This window comes from Bactrocera neohumeralis, chromosome 2, assembly GCF_024586455.1.
Source record: "Bactrocera neohumeralis isolate Rockhampton chromosome 2, APGP_CSIRO_Bneo_wtdbg2-racon-allhic-juicebox.fasta_v2, whole genome shotgun sequence".
NCBI classification, from domain to species: domain Eukaryota; kingdom Metazoa; phylum Arthropoda; class Insecta; order Diptera; family Tephritidae; genus Bactrocera; species Bactrocera neohumeralis.
In genome coordinates, this window is record NC_065919.1 from 10,710,634 (window position 1) to 10,725,858 (window position 15,225).

A 15,225-nucleotide genomic window follows, 5' to 3' on the forward strand; every position below is an offset into this window, starting at 1 on the left:
TTCCAATCACATTGTGTCATACCATATAGTGTTGGAAAAATAAGATTTTAAGCTTCATTTAAATGAATTGAAATTCAATTCGGGGAGTTGAAAAAAGTTACAACTGTTCAAAAAAGAGTAGAAATAATGAAGAAATTCGCTATATTTTGAAATTTTTGTATAAAAAAGAGAAGAATGCCACGCAAGCCACAAATGAAATTTGTGAAGTTTACGGAGACGATGCTGTATTAGTTCATGTAGCACAGCAATGGTTCGCTCGCATCCCGTTCTGGCAATTTCGATGTGAAAGATGTGCCTCGCTCCGATCGACCTATCGTTGAAAAAGTCGATGAAATTATGGAAAAGTTTGAACAGGACTGTCACATAAACAGCCATGACGTCGCTAGGGAACTTAACATTCATCATCAAACGGTTTTGAACCATCTAAAAAAGGCTGCCTACAAAACGAAGGTCGATGTTTGGGTACCACATGAATTGTCTGCGAAAAATTTAATGGACCAAATTAACATCTGCGATTCTTTGCTGAAACGAAATGAAATCGAACCATTTCTGCAGCGAATGGTAACAGGAGACCAGGATTGACGTCTCGAAATGTTATACTGAGTATTTGGTGGGTTTGGAAAGGAATCATCCACTATGAGCTGCTCAAGCCTGGTCGAAAGATTGATACTACATTTTATTGTCAACAACTGATGAGATTGATGCCAGCAATCGAAAAAAACGGCCATAACTGATCAACAGAAATTGCTTCGTCTTCCATCAGAACAACGCTAGACCATACACATCTTTGATGACTCGGCAAAAACTGGGAGAGCTTGGCTGGGAAGTTTTGATGCATCCACCATATAGCCTGATCTTTCATCATCGGACTACCATTTGTTTCGGTCAATGCAGAACTCCCTTAATGAAGTAAAAATGGCTTCAAGAAAAGCCTGTGAAAATTACTTGTTGCAGTTTTTCGCCGAGAAACCAGAAAAATGTAACAATAATGGAATAATTTGTCTATCGGCAAAATGGCAAAAAGTGGTGAACCAAAATGGTATATATTCGATTCATTAAAGTTCATTACAAATATAAAAAAAAAATAAGTTGAAGTTTGATTAGAAATACGAAAAGACTTTTTCGACTACCCAATATAATTTTTAAACATAACCCCTCTGCTCTACCGCTTTCACTCATTTCATAAGCGACCTTCAATATCGAAGTGAATTGCATTTTCCAGCTATTCAACTTTGTCACATTTCCAATTACGCGCTCACAAAAGTTTTGACACACATGTGACATCTATGACCCCGCGTCATTGAACAATGTAGCAACGTCGGTTCGCACCCATGCCACCACGCTACCATACAATAATCAGGCGGTATTGTTGTTGCAATGGCAGCACAGAGGTCTGCCAAACGCTTTATTTCGCTGTCAAGAACAGTTGCGGACGCGAAGAAATAACAAACACCAAGAAAAAATCAAATATGAGTTCCAAGAAATGGTTGCAATGTGTTGGTGAATGGCGGCGACAACATGCGGCCAAATAATAATAACAACCACATTCGAGGAGTAGGTACAGTGTAGCAGTGAATTTCTTAATAACGGAAAGCGCATACGCCTCCGTTGTTTCAGTGTTTGGCGTTGAAGCGTCACATCCGCTTTAACGCCGCCGGGGTAGTGCCGGCAAACCGACAAACCTCTAGATAATACTTGCGGCAATATACTATACATATATGCAGCGATATGTAGATGTTTGAAGCGGCGCAACTTTTCCAATCAACTTGTCACGTCTAAATCTGTCACGTGCGGAAGTTGAGTGAAATGGCAACCCTTTAAGGCGCAATATATTGACAAGCAGCAACGCTAACGTTATGTAAGCCTGGTTGACTACCGTAATATACAGTAAACGCACACACTGCTCACCCACAGTGCTGCGCGCTGTGGTCTCAGCTATCTTTGACGCTTTCGCAATGCCCACCAATGGCAGCTTGACATTGACATTTTGACCGTCATTTTGAAGTTCACATATGAGTGTTTGCACTGCTTGCAATGAGCAAATGTTGTCTTTAGTTTAGAGGATACTTCTCGAAAAAGTTTTGTTACTTTATAAATGGCATAACTTTCTATTCCTTTGCGTTTTGCGGTTGCCCATTCGCTGCTGTGGGGATTCACACTTGTCATCATCTTCGTTGTTGTTTGCTCATTACCATTTTGTTTTAGACTTTTCCCAAATTTGTTTTTTCGTCTTTTTTCATTTCATTTGCATTATCGTCAGCAGCGTAGTAATTGCCGCTGACCCTTGTATTTTTGTGTGAAGCTGGAATCTGTGCACTTCGAGCGGGTCTACATTCTCAAAGTATATCAGTATAAAGTGTGTGACGTGTGTGATGCTTGCCATTTAGGTATGTAAATGTCAAACCTAATTTATTATTTCCTTTTACTGAGATACAATACATCTTATTCGAAATTTATATTATTAAAAATTTCTTACTTATTGCCTTGATTTGAAACAATTTGTGTGCACAGAACAAGGTCTATGAAGTTTGCTGCGAAGTTTAGAACACCCGGAAGGAAACTACACTAAGTGAATTTGCTATGTGGGATAAACCATCTTTTTCATTTTTCATGTAAAATACCGGCATACCAACCCGTCGGGAAATTGCAGATAATCATAAGTTCTGGGGTGATGAGTGGTCTAAAAATATACCTGTGCTAAAGTGGCCGGCGGTTAGTTCAGACCTTAATCCAACGGAGAATCTGTTTTCTTCACGTATTTTAAGGGTAAAATACTTTACATTGATAATTTTATGAAAAAACAAAGGAAAAGTTCGGGTGTCACATTTTATACTCTCGCATGATAAAGTGATAATCGAGATTTCATTATCCGTCATTTACATATTTTTTTATTTTGCTGTAAAATTAATTAGATTAGTAGTTCCTGAGATATGGTTTTTGGTCCATAAGTGGGCGACGCCACGCCCTTTTTCAATTTTTAAAAAAAGCCTGGGTGCAGCTTCCTTCTGCCATTACTTTGTGATTTCCAACATAATCTTTTAGTGATTTTCAACATAACCTTTGTATGGGAGGTGGGCGTGGTTATTATCCGATTTCTTCCATTTTTGAACTGTATATGGAAACGCCTGAAGGAGACGACTCTGTAGAGTTTGGTTGACATATCTATAGTAGTTTCCGAGATATGTACAAAAAACTTAGTAGGGGGCGGGGCCACGCCCACTTTTCCAAAAAAATTACGTCCAAGTATGCCCCTTCCTAATGCGATCCTTTGTGCTAAATTTCACTTTAATATCTTTATTTATGGCGTAATTATGACACTTTATAGGTTTTCGGTTTTCGCCATTTTGTGGGCGTGGCAAAGGGCCGATTTTGCCCATCTTCGAACTTAACCTTCTTATGGAGCCAAGAAATACGTGTACCAAGTTTCAGCATGATATCTCAATTTTTACTCAAGTTACAGCTTGCACGGACGGACGGACGGACAGACGGACGGACAGACAGACATCCGGATTTCAACTCTATTCGTCACCCTGATCACTTTGGTATATATAACCCTATATCTGACTCTTTTAGTTTTAGGACTTACAAACAACCGTTATGTGAACAAAACTATACATAATACTCTCCTTAGCAACTTTGTTGCGAGAGTATAAAAACCAATTTATTCTGTGTTCCATATCACTATTTCGCTCAGTATATATAAATGACCCGCGCGACGAACCGAGTGGATTTAGCCATGTACCTCTGTCTGCTTGCTTATATACGTACTAGTATCTCATTTTTTGAGATATCTATCTGAAATGTTACACACGTTCTTTGCTCACCAGCAAACTGCTCATGTGTCGAAATCGCCGATATCGGACCAATAAAGCACATAGCTGCTATACAAACTGACCGATCAAAATCGAGTCCTTGTATAAAAAACCTTTTTTGTTGTCGAGATATCTTCACAAAATTTAGCACAAATTATTATCTAAAGCAACACTATAATTTCTGAAGAAATTGTTCAGATCGGATTACTATATCATATAGCTGCCATACAAACTGACCGATCAAAATCAAGTTTCTGTATGGAATCTATAGTATTTACAAAGGTTATTATAGCTCTAGTGCAATCAAAGTTGAATTTAAAATTTTTTCTCCTTAATGCAAGAGAATGTCTGGTATCTCTCATTTTCGCATAAATAAAATCTGCCAATATTTTATAATAAATGTGAGTTTATCCATGCTAACTATCCAACTTTCCTACAACGCACTACTTTATACTTAATAACCACAATTTTACTATTTTCCATTGCACACATTCAGTATTCATTAAATTTTTGACATGTCACAATAATCCAGCAACTCATGCCACTGCTCCCAACTCATATCTCGAAATTGCTTCACTCGCAACTTGCAAATTCACTATGCTCTCTAATGTCAGTGTTTGCCTTTCATTAAAAACGGATTAAAATGTTTGCATAAATATACTTTTATTACACTAATATGCAGTTCACTTACGAGCACGAGGTCGCCACTCATACACTTTCTTGCTGTGCTCTACTCTTGCAAATTGTTGTTTGTGGTCTGCAAATGGAAAAACTCTCCAAAACCAACAACAAAAAAGCGACGAACTTACTCTCCATAATGGCTGTGTCTATAGAAAATTAAGCTTTAAAGTTTTATGTTTGCTTTGCGGGCGAGTACGGTTGGGCTTTCCCAGTTTAATTACCAGAAAGGGAGTATTTATTACATCATTACGTCGGGCGCTTCCACAAACTGACGGAGGCGTTTAGCCGAGTCGTAGGCGCAAGCGGTGGATTAAAAGCGAATTAAGTGACTGTTCGTTATGAAATGTTCGTGAAAAGTTTTCCTACAAAATTAAGCAATTATGCGCATTAAGTGTTCATCATTTTTGGTGTCTCTCGCAAACTCTAAACTCAACTTTAACCGAAACTAATTTTCAACTGTTTTTCCCGGCAAAGCAACTGCTCGGTGTTTTTTTCTATGTGTTGGGTGAAAGCAATTAATACTTTAGTTTAACTATGGAGTATGCTTCGTTAATTTATGTTTACTTTATTAGGGTCGATTTAGCGTTCGTGGAATTACAAAAACACAGATGTAACTATTGGACTGTATGCGATAAATTAAGCGAATTATTTGGAGTGGAATTTGAGTTCAACAAAAACCGATTTATATGCTAACAGGTCAATTGAAAAGTCCCCGGCCTGACACTAGCATCAAATTCACTTTTATTTAGTTTTAGTTAGCCGTAAGCTTCAAAACGCGTGTGTCATTTAACAGCTATAGGATCATTAGCTTGTGAATTATGTTATTTTGAGTAAAGCAACTTTTGTTATTGTGAAAATAAATGCATAAAATATTGCTTTTCGAAGGGAAAAAATACGCATGAAGCAAAAACTAGGCTTAATGACGAGTTTCCGTTCACTGCCGCAGGAAAATCAATCAGCAAGGATTGGTATACTAAGCTTAGACGTGTCAAAATGAGCACCGAAGACGGTGAACATAGTGGACGTCCGCCCAGGAGCATCCAGAGGTCCTTGCTTAACTGCGTCGTAAACATAAAATAATACGCCGACCAGACTTCGAACGGAAGAAACTTCAGACATGCACTCATCGTTATTTACAATGGAGCCATAAACACATTCATCGACTCAGTCTCAGTGAATAACGTACTTGGTGTCAAACATCCACCCATTGCAGACGACGAGCTCGAGTTGCCGCGAGAATCGAGAGTGACCCTTTCACAGCTTCGTTCTGAATAATGTAGCAGATTGTACTCTTAATTATCCAGAAACGACCCTGACACCCCTCTAACTATGGCCCGACCCGTTTAAGTAGCACGTTTTCTGGGCCTACCGTAGGATGACCACAGTGGGAGCTACGCAAGCTCACGTTTGACCAAAAAATACGACGTCATGATGATTCAGCGCAGTGTTTGAAGTCGTTTAAGCGTAATAAATCTGAGTTTTTCCGGGGATATGTGACAATGGATGAAAGATGGTTCCATCATTTCACTCCGAAGTCCAACCGACAGTCATCCGAGTGGTCCACTCACGATGAACCCGCTCCAAAGCTGGCTAGGTTATAGGTTATGTATTTTAGGATGCGAATTGCTTCCGAATCCAGGGGAGATCTCCAGATCTGGCGCTCAGTGATTATTTCTCAAAACAATGCTGGCTGGGAAGAAATCGCCCAAACTGAGGCCTATTTTGAAGCAAGCGATAAATCTTAAAACCAAATGGTGTCGAAAAATTGAAGGTTCGCAATAATCAGTGTATCAACCTTGAAAGAATATGCATTGATTAAAAATGAATTTGGCCAAAAAAGTGTGTTTGTGGTAAGACGAGGACTTATCAATTGAACTGTTATAAGTAGTAAAGGGAGTAATATTCGCCCCTAAGCGCTTTTAAAAATACGATTTCCACAACTTCTAAATTAATCTCATTATTAGAGTTCCAAAAGTTTTTTTTTTTCAGCAAAACCCCCTTCAAAACAGATGTTGATATTTGTAATTATAATTATTTCATGAAACCGAAATTAAAAATTGTGTGTAAATGACAGCTCATTAGTCAGAAACAAAAAATATTGCCTGTGTGTCGCTATTTTACTACACACACGCGCATACTTATGTAAATAGGTAGAGTGTATAAAACATGAATTTCATTCAATTAAATTGTCGATTGCGTAGAAAGCACGGGAAAGTAAAAAAATTTGAAAAAAAAGAAAACAAAACAAAAACGCAATTTTAATTGACTCACTTAAAATGCAAATTACGCGAAATTCTCACGCACTGGAGCAACCACGCACACACACATACAATTACAACAATGGCTGCAATTACAACAACATTACAGCGATACTCGCACGCGTAACAGTAAACGACAAACTTAAATGGCGCGGCAAATTTGAGCAAACGGCACAGCTGCCGCACGGCACTAAGCCCACACAGCCACACATGCACGCATACCACCTACATATACATATGTATGTGTGTGTAAAAGTGTACACATAGCACTGTACACGTGTAAAAATAACGCTCCCATAATAGCGTCCACAAACGTGTTTGTATGTATGTTTACAACACTCGATAATTGACGGCGAAGCGTCGCAGCTGACATTTGGCACTCGCCGCACGCGGTCACTTGGACAGACATGATTTACATATGTGCACACTGGCGTGAATGTACGCAATTACAACAAAAATATCACTTTGTCCCTCAAGATTTCGCATATATGTCTGTTCATGCATATACATATGTGTGTGTGTGTAGGGCACGTTTTGCCACTGATACTTCAGTCAAGCAGCAAGTCAATTAGCGAAGAAGTCAGCGATTCCGACTAAGTCATTTGTTCATTCGTTAACGGTAATTTGGTAAATTCAATTTTCAAGCATATTCACGGTACTGTGGGAACTTTTGCATATACTACACTGATGTGTAAGTAGTAACAATAAAATTTAGTTTGAAAAGGTACTCAACATGGAGGGCAATAAAGGAATGAAGTGGGCTAGGATATCAGTCCAAAGGTCTATGGGAGACGAAGCTGCTGCCACCGGCTGGCACAACGATCTTATGAGCTGAGTCGCCAGCAGCCACATCTCACCTGCAATGACAGCAGGTTGCAGTGATTGTAGTACTACTGCCAAACCAGCTTTAAGGCGCACAGGTATCACAGTCCTTGAAGACTCGAACCAAGAAAGTGCTGTAAGCATTAACGCAGAAAAGAAAAAAGAGCTTCTTCGCTCTCCTGTGCAAGCGTCTGAGGGCAACAAGAAAGGGCCGCGAAGGAAGTCAAGCAAGAAAGAGTAGAAGGCAAAAAGAGGAAGTGCAAAGCCGTAACCGAAGCTAGACGCCAAACACGCGTAGAAACCGACAACGTCCAAGGCAGCGGTAAGATAAGATAAGATTGCGAAACGGCATTTAACCGTCGCGCTCTTAGACCGCAGTAACCCGTTGGGACAAATGTTACAGGAGCGATGGAGAACAGTTGAAATTAAGCTATTGGAAGCTTTCTCCTCGAGAACGAGCACGGATACCGAACCAAGCGCATCCATACCAACATCTGATGGAGCAAGTTTCATTTCAAGATGTCAGAAAAATCAACCGAATTACTCATCTACATGACAATGCGAGATCTCACACATCGACAGAAACAAATACAATTTTCAGGACTCAAAACATCGATTTGATAAGTCATCCACCGCATACTCCTAACTTGACATCAGAAAAGGTGGTTGATGCGTTCTGAACACATGTTTTTGGAGAGACCTCAATCAGAGTTGAAAAGTTGCTACGACAATTGCTTCAAGCGCATGCAAAAGTGTATATAGATCTTAACGAAAAATATTTTGAAAAGCAATTAAGTGATTTTCGATGATAAATATTTGTTGTTCTCTAATCCCTGAATACAAAAGTGAACACTCGTATATGGTATACTTTACAATAGGTAATAAGTACTCCAAAAATTTCAACAAATTATGTTAATTATTTATTCCATAAAACCATTTTTGAACATGATCAAAAAAGTTTTAACCCTAATAAATGTTATTTCTGAATCGATTTCGATTTCGAGCTAAACGAAAGAAACCTATCGCTGCAAATTTTTCCAACAATACTGTACATGCGCACACATTATTTAATTTGATTCAGGCATCTTTGACTCCTGTCAGGCATAAACAAATTCCCAACTGCACAGTCGTCGCGTTACACTGTAATTATATGCGTCGAAATTTCACGGCAACCAACGTTGTCAAGAGGTTTTCAGTGACAGCACTATCCTAGCGCTATTGTCTCTCTTAATTTGCATGCACACACATGTGTAATATATTCATGTATATATGTAGCCAAATATGCATAATTCAATCAAATATTAATCGTATTCCGCGTACTCGCACGGCATTTTCAAACACCTCGCGTATCATCGTATCACAGGCATCGCGCATAAAGGCTATCACCGAATTAAGTGACCAGCTTTTGACTATTAAACAATATGATTTGTGGGTGTGTGTGTGTGGACGTATGTGTGTGTGTGTAACCTTTGTTGCGAGGTGTTGACGCTGATGAAGATAATGCTCATTAGTCCGACGCCGAACTGATTAAATAATTAAATTTGCTGACATGCTCCCATATAATACTTGTACAAGGCCATAATTACAGATATACTATTACTGGGGGCAAAAAATAGTGAGATTTTTTAATTTAAATTTTGCGCAAAAATCTATTTGAGAAAATTTTTTCTCTAGGTTGCTATGCAGACATTTTTCATAGCTTAAACATAAAATATTTTAATATAGGACGACAGAGACTCTAACTCTTATTTTTGTTATGAGTTAAAAATATATTTTTAAATTCAATTACTTTATTATAATTATTATAAATGTCACTAAAATAAATTAATATAAATTTTAATTATATGTATAAACAATTTTTTTAATTAAAAAAAGAAATTGTAATAAATCAGAAAAGTAGTTAGCGTATAATCTATAGTAATTTTATATTAATTTATAAATTTTAATAATTCAATTTATAAAAACAATACCAAAAAGATCTTGCACTGGTTCCATCCAGGATCGAACTGGAGACCTTCTGCGTGTAAAGCAGACGTGATAACCGCTACACTATGGAACCACTTGTTTGAACGACGGCAAAACGCAAATAACTCACAAGCTAAGAGAGAGAGAGCGCATGAAGAGAGAGATGGCGCTCTTACTACGCTCACTTACTCTAAGTTTACTAAAGTAAAGGCAGAGAGTTTTGACAAAATAACTAAGACAACAAGTGTTAAATGTTTTAAAATAGATTTTGTGAAGCGTAAATTGCAGGGACACTAATTTGTTTATTTATCATTTCATTACATTTCATTTTCAGATATACATCATATACATATGTATGCTGGTGTATTTATTCTATTACGCAATTTATATCAGAGATGTTATATGAAAAAATTAAAAATCATTAAAATTTCGCACAAAAAATTAGCTTATTACTCAAACAATATATTAAATCTTGGTTCAATAGTAGGTGCGCAACTAAGTTCTCGCTGCTTTTTTTTATGAAAATGCAATTTTATTGTAAGAAAGCTCAGAAGCAGTTCCACTCACAAGATGACATTGAATAATTCATTGCAACTTATTCAATGTCATCTTGTGAGTGGAACTGCTACTGAGCCAGACCATGTGCCATCGAACGAAACAAAACACAAACGGACGGTGCAATAGCTGGGAATACAGCGGGTAGGGCTGCCCTTTTAAGCGATTTCAGGTAGGTTTTAACGGGTTTGCCTACGTAAGACCGAGCAATGACAGGCAGTGTTTCGTGTCTCTCCTGATATTGTGGTTATAAGGAACCCAAGTTTCTTGTTTCTGAATCATAGCCAGCACAAGTAGTCGCTTTAAAATGTCTTGGCGAGTGGCCTCAAACGCTGAAACAAGCTCATCCTGCATTTGACACGAGTCTTCATCGATAAACGTTTCCAACTCACCGTCAATACGGATGGTCATTAATATCGAAAACGTCATCTTTGAAACGGCCAAACCTTTTCCAAATGTCTAGGTTAAGATCAGCAAGTTTTTGGATATATAAAAATCGATCGCCACTAACAGCTGGAGCCATCTATTGACAAACAACGGGAATTTAAATGCGCACCTAATAAATTGGGTAGTCGAAAATTTCAAATAAAATTTCGAATTTCCTTTTCGAATTTCAAATAAAATTTCAACTTATTTTTTATATTTATAATGAACTTTATTGAACCAAATATGTACCATTTTGGTCGACTTAATTTGGTATTTTTACGCTAGAGACATTATGCCATCAGTTTTTGTCGAGTCCTCATATATGTGGGATCTAGCGCTGTCTAGATGGAAAACGAAGCCCTTTCTGTTGATCAGTTCTGGCCGGTTTTTTCGATTACTTGCTTCAATCTCATCAGTTGTTGACAGTAAAATGTAGAATCAATCGTTCGACCAGGCAGCTCATAGTGGATGACTCCTTTCCATTCCCACAAAACACTCAGCATAAATTTTCGAGGCATCAATCCTGGCTTTGCGACCATCTCTTAAACTTCACCACGCTTGGAGCATGAATTTTCCCACACAATATTGTCGTATTTGATACACTTTTCGTCTCCTGTTACCATTCGCTTCAGAAATGTTTCGATTTCATTTTGTTTCAGCAAAGCATCGCAGATGTTGATTCGGTCCATTAAATTTTTCACAGACAATTCATGTGGTGTCCAAGTATCGAGCTTCTTTTTGTAGCCAGCTTTTTTTAAATGGTTCAAAACCGTTTGATGTTGAATTTTAAGTTCCTTAGCAATGTCATGGCTGTTTATGTGACGGTTCCGGTCAATCTTTTCCATAATTTCATCGACTTTTTCAACGATAGGTCGACCAGAGCGAGGTGCATCTTTGACATCAAAATTTCCAGAACGAAACGAGCGAACCATTGTTGTGCTACACGAACTGATACAGCATCGTCTCCGTAAACTTCACAAATTTCATAGGTGGTTTGCGTGACATTCTTCCCTTTTTATACAGAAATTTCAAAATATAGCGAATTTACTCATTATTTTCACTAATCTTTGAACAGCTGTAATTTTTTTTCAACTTAACCGAATTTGTTTTAGTTAAATGAAGCTTGAAATCTCATCTTTCCAACTGTATATGGTATGATACAATGTGATTGGTAGCATTGGAGAGGTACGACTGCAAGGATATCTATTGACAAAATAAGAATATACTTTTTCGACTACCCAATATATATTAAATAGGGTCTCCGACTCTTCCTTCAGAGTGTTACGAACTTCGTAACAGACTTAATATACTCTGTGCAGGCTGTAAAAATAATCGCATTACTGAAAGTATTGCCTTTCTGGCAATCTGCGGATCCATGCCAAAGAAAAGCTACGCCTGCTCGCTCAAAAATGAATCAAGCCAGTTCTTGATACCCTGTTCTGAAGTAAGCCGCATTCCAGAGAGGGTATTCTGCAGCGACCGCAACAAATGGTAGACAGAGTTGCTAAGGTCTGGGCTATAAGACGGGTAAGGCAAAACTTTCTAGCTTTACAACGCATGTTCTGAATGTTCAGTGGTGCTATCAAATCTTCGAAAGAAATTTAAGCATTCAAGCATAGTCATAATGTTGTTGTTATTAAGTATGCATATTACCAAAATCTTTGCTCATTATCATAAAAAATGCACATCATCTAAAATATATACCCTATTAGTATGAAATTTAATATTTGCGATATTTTTCTCAATTCGAGATATTTACCTTAAATGACCTACCAATTAATGAAATAACACAAATTAGTTCAAAGCATAAAATTCCATTGAAAAACAATTCATTAACGAAATACCGTATTGAGGCAAAATAAATCAAAATCAATATAAAACTTGACCCTCCGGCAAGAGCAAATATGAAGCAAATGAGCATGTCCAGACAGACGGTGTATCGAGACACACACAGACACACCCACTTTGGCAGCAACTGCCAGCGGTGAATCGCCGTCAATGCGCCAATTAGCGAAACCCAAACCCAAATCGATAGCTGCCGCACAGACATGGGTGTTTTCCACCACGCCGCACCAACCACGAACCGCTGCAGTCGAGCGAGTTCAATGAACAGACAAAGCGTTGAAGCGACTCACCGGCGCAACATGTGGCCACGTCCCAGCAGCAGCAATAAAACGGGCATGCCGACCAGGTCAAAGACAGAATATTAGAGCGTTCGCTCTATGTATAGGACGCACACTGCGCGCCATTTAATGATGATGAATCTGCATTCGATAATCATGTGTCATTGTGGGATGCTTAATGGACGCCTTCATCAGTGTTAATTCCCCTTTTGTTGGTTTTGGTTTGTATTTAGTCCGAGTCAAGCGCGTCAATAGATCAAATCAATGATGGCAAACAATGTCAATATATGCAGTCAAATGAAAAAGTCATATCAATGCACATCACTGCCACCGTTAATCACACGCCATGGGCGGGAGCAACATTGCCATGGCCACGCTAGCTGATACAAAGTTAAACTTGGAAAGAGTTGTCACTGCAGTCAACTATTATTTTCACACGCGATTGCTACTGTTGTTAGTAGTTTTGCATATGGATGAAAATAAATCAGAATTTGATGAAAATAAAACGGCATTATAATGAACCACTGCTCCATGAAATCCGTGATTTTATAGGTAAATAGTCACTCGCTTTCTCTCTGAAGTGAACTCAGCAGATTTATTAGGTTGTAGGAAGCAAATGCCCAGACCGGCATTAGCCAGCATAAAATTATATTTCTGTCACTATAGCAATGATTTATATGTATTCTTTTGTTTTGTCTACAAAGTTTATGAGGAATTTGTAATACTCCAACTTTAAGCGCGGAAATTATACTTTCAACGTCTTTTTTATTTTTTTTTTTTTGGAAAAGTTGGTTGCTTTTTGTTTTAAACTTTCTTTAAAATTTCGAGTATCCAAAATTAATACAAATTTAGGCTGCTGCAGTCGTAACATCGGCATCGCTAACAACCTACAAGGTCACTGAATCCAATCGGCGCTCCAAGCAGCGCAATTTGTGTGCTGCGTCCATATTTGTGTATGTGGTTGTGTTTAAAAAGCCGCGTAACTTATGCGAAATTGATTTATGTGCGCGTATGCCAAAGGGAAAAAATAACTTTTCCTCGCATATTCCGGTGAGATTACAAACACGCCTTGCTTTCCTTCATCGCTGCACGCAGTTTTTGAATTTTGTTGTGCTTTTTTTGCTTTCGAAAAGTTTCTTCATTCTTTCGCATTTTTGTTTTGGCAGGCACACCATATTAATCCTTATATAATTTATGCTGATATGCATTGCTTCGTTATTAATATTTAATATGCGTACGCGCCTAAAAGCACGCCATTTGGGACAATGCAAATTGGAATTTATGTATGCCAATATATCTGCTTGCTTAGGTGTGTTGCCGCTTTGAGCATATTATTTGCGTTTAATCCCTTTCTTCGCTCCCCAACGATTTGACTGCTTCTGTTTCATTATCTTTAATATGCGTAATAATTTGTGCATATGTTTGTATGTAAACGTGTGTGATGAAGTTTGAAAGCAGCTTAAGATGCTTAAATCTGCGACGAATGACAGGGACGCAAAGGAATTGTATTCTTGTGTGGGTATACTTTTTTCGATTGTATGCAGATGTGTTTCATTGTCATCCACATTTTACTCTTTTTTGATCGGATTAATTTTAATACATTTTTATAATTTCTTTCTCATTTTTTATGCACATTTGGAATTCAGATTTGGCAATTAATTAATTTTTTTACGCTTTTATGCGGGTTCTTGGATTTAAAGAGATTTTAAATGCATTCAGTTGAGTTGAGTTCAATTCATTTATTTTCAGTTCAGTTGAGATGGCGTTGAGTTGAGTTTATTTCAGTTTTGTTGAAATGAGTTGAGTTGAATTTAGTTAAGTTCTAAACAGTTCAGTTCAGTTGAGTTGAATTTATTTCAGTTGAATTGACTTCAATTCAAATCAGTTTGGTTGAATTTAGTTAAGTTAAGCTAAGTAAAGTCGGTTCAGTTCAGTTCAGTTGAAATTAGTTGAGTTGAGTTGAGTTGAGTTGAGTTGAGTTGAGTTGAGTTGAGTTGAGTTGAGTTGAGTTGAGTTGAGTTGAGTTGAGTTGAGTTGAGTTGAGTTGAGTTGAGATGAGTTGAGTTGAGTTGAGTTGAGTTGAGTTGAGTTGAGTTGAGTTAAGTTGAGTTGAGTTGAGTTGAGTTGAGTTGAGTTGAGTTGAGTTGAGTTGAGTTGAGTTGAGTTGAGTTGAGTTGAGTTGAGTTGAGTTGAGTTGAGTTGAGTTGAGTTGAGTTGAGTTGAGTTGAGTTGAGTTGAGTTGAGTTGAGTTGAGTTAAGTTGAGTTAAGTTAAGTTAAATTAAGTTGAGTTAAGTTGAATTAAGTGGAGTTAAGCACTCAACTCAACTCAACTCAACTCAACTCATCTCAACTAAGTCTAACATTTAATTTAATTTGAGTTAAGTAGAGTTAAGTTAAGTTAAGTTGAGTTAAGTTCAGTTAAGTTAGTTAAGTTAAGTTAGTCAAGTTAAGTTAAGTTGAGTTAAGTAAAGTTAAGTAAAGTTAAGTTGAGTTAAGTTGAATTAAGTTGAGTAAAGTTAAGTTAATTTGAGTTAAGTTAAGTTAAGTTAAGTTAAGTTGAGTTAAGTTAAGTTAAGTTAAGT

The 15,225-nt window shown here is 37.6% G+C and overlaps 1 protein-coding gene and 1 non-coding gene across 7 annotated transcripts in view; both read right to left on the minus strand.

The window, feature by feature from the left end:
* The window catches only part of LOC126750925 (low-density lipoprotein receptor), a 410,401-nt gene that overhangs the window by 309,772 nt on the left and 85,404 nt on the right, over positions 1 to 15,225 (minus strand). The gene's annotated exons all lie outside the window — the stretch shown is intronic.
* On the minus strand, positions 9,560 to 9,632 carry Trnav-uac (transfer RNA valine (anticodon UAC)). The gene has a single exon. It is a non-coding gene; the product is annotated as a tRNA-Val (tRNA).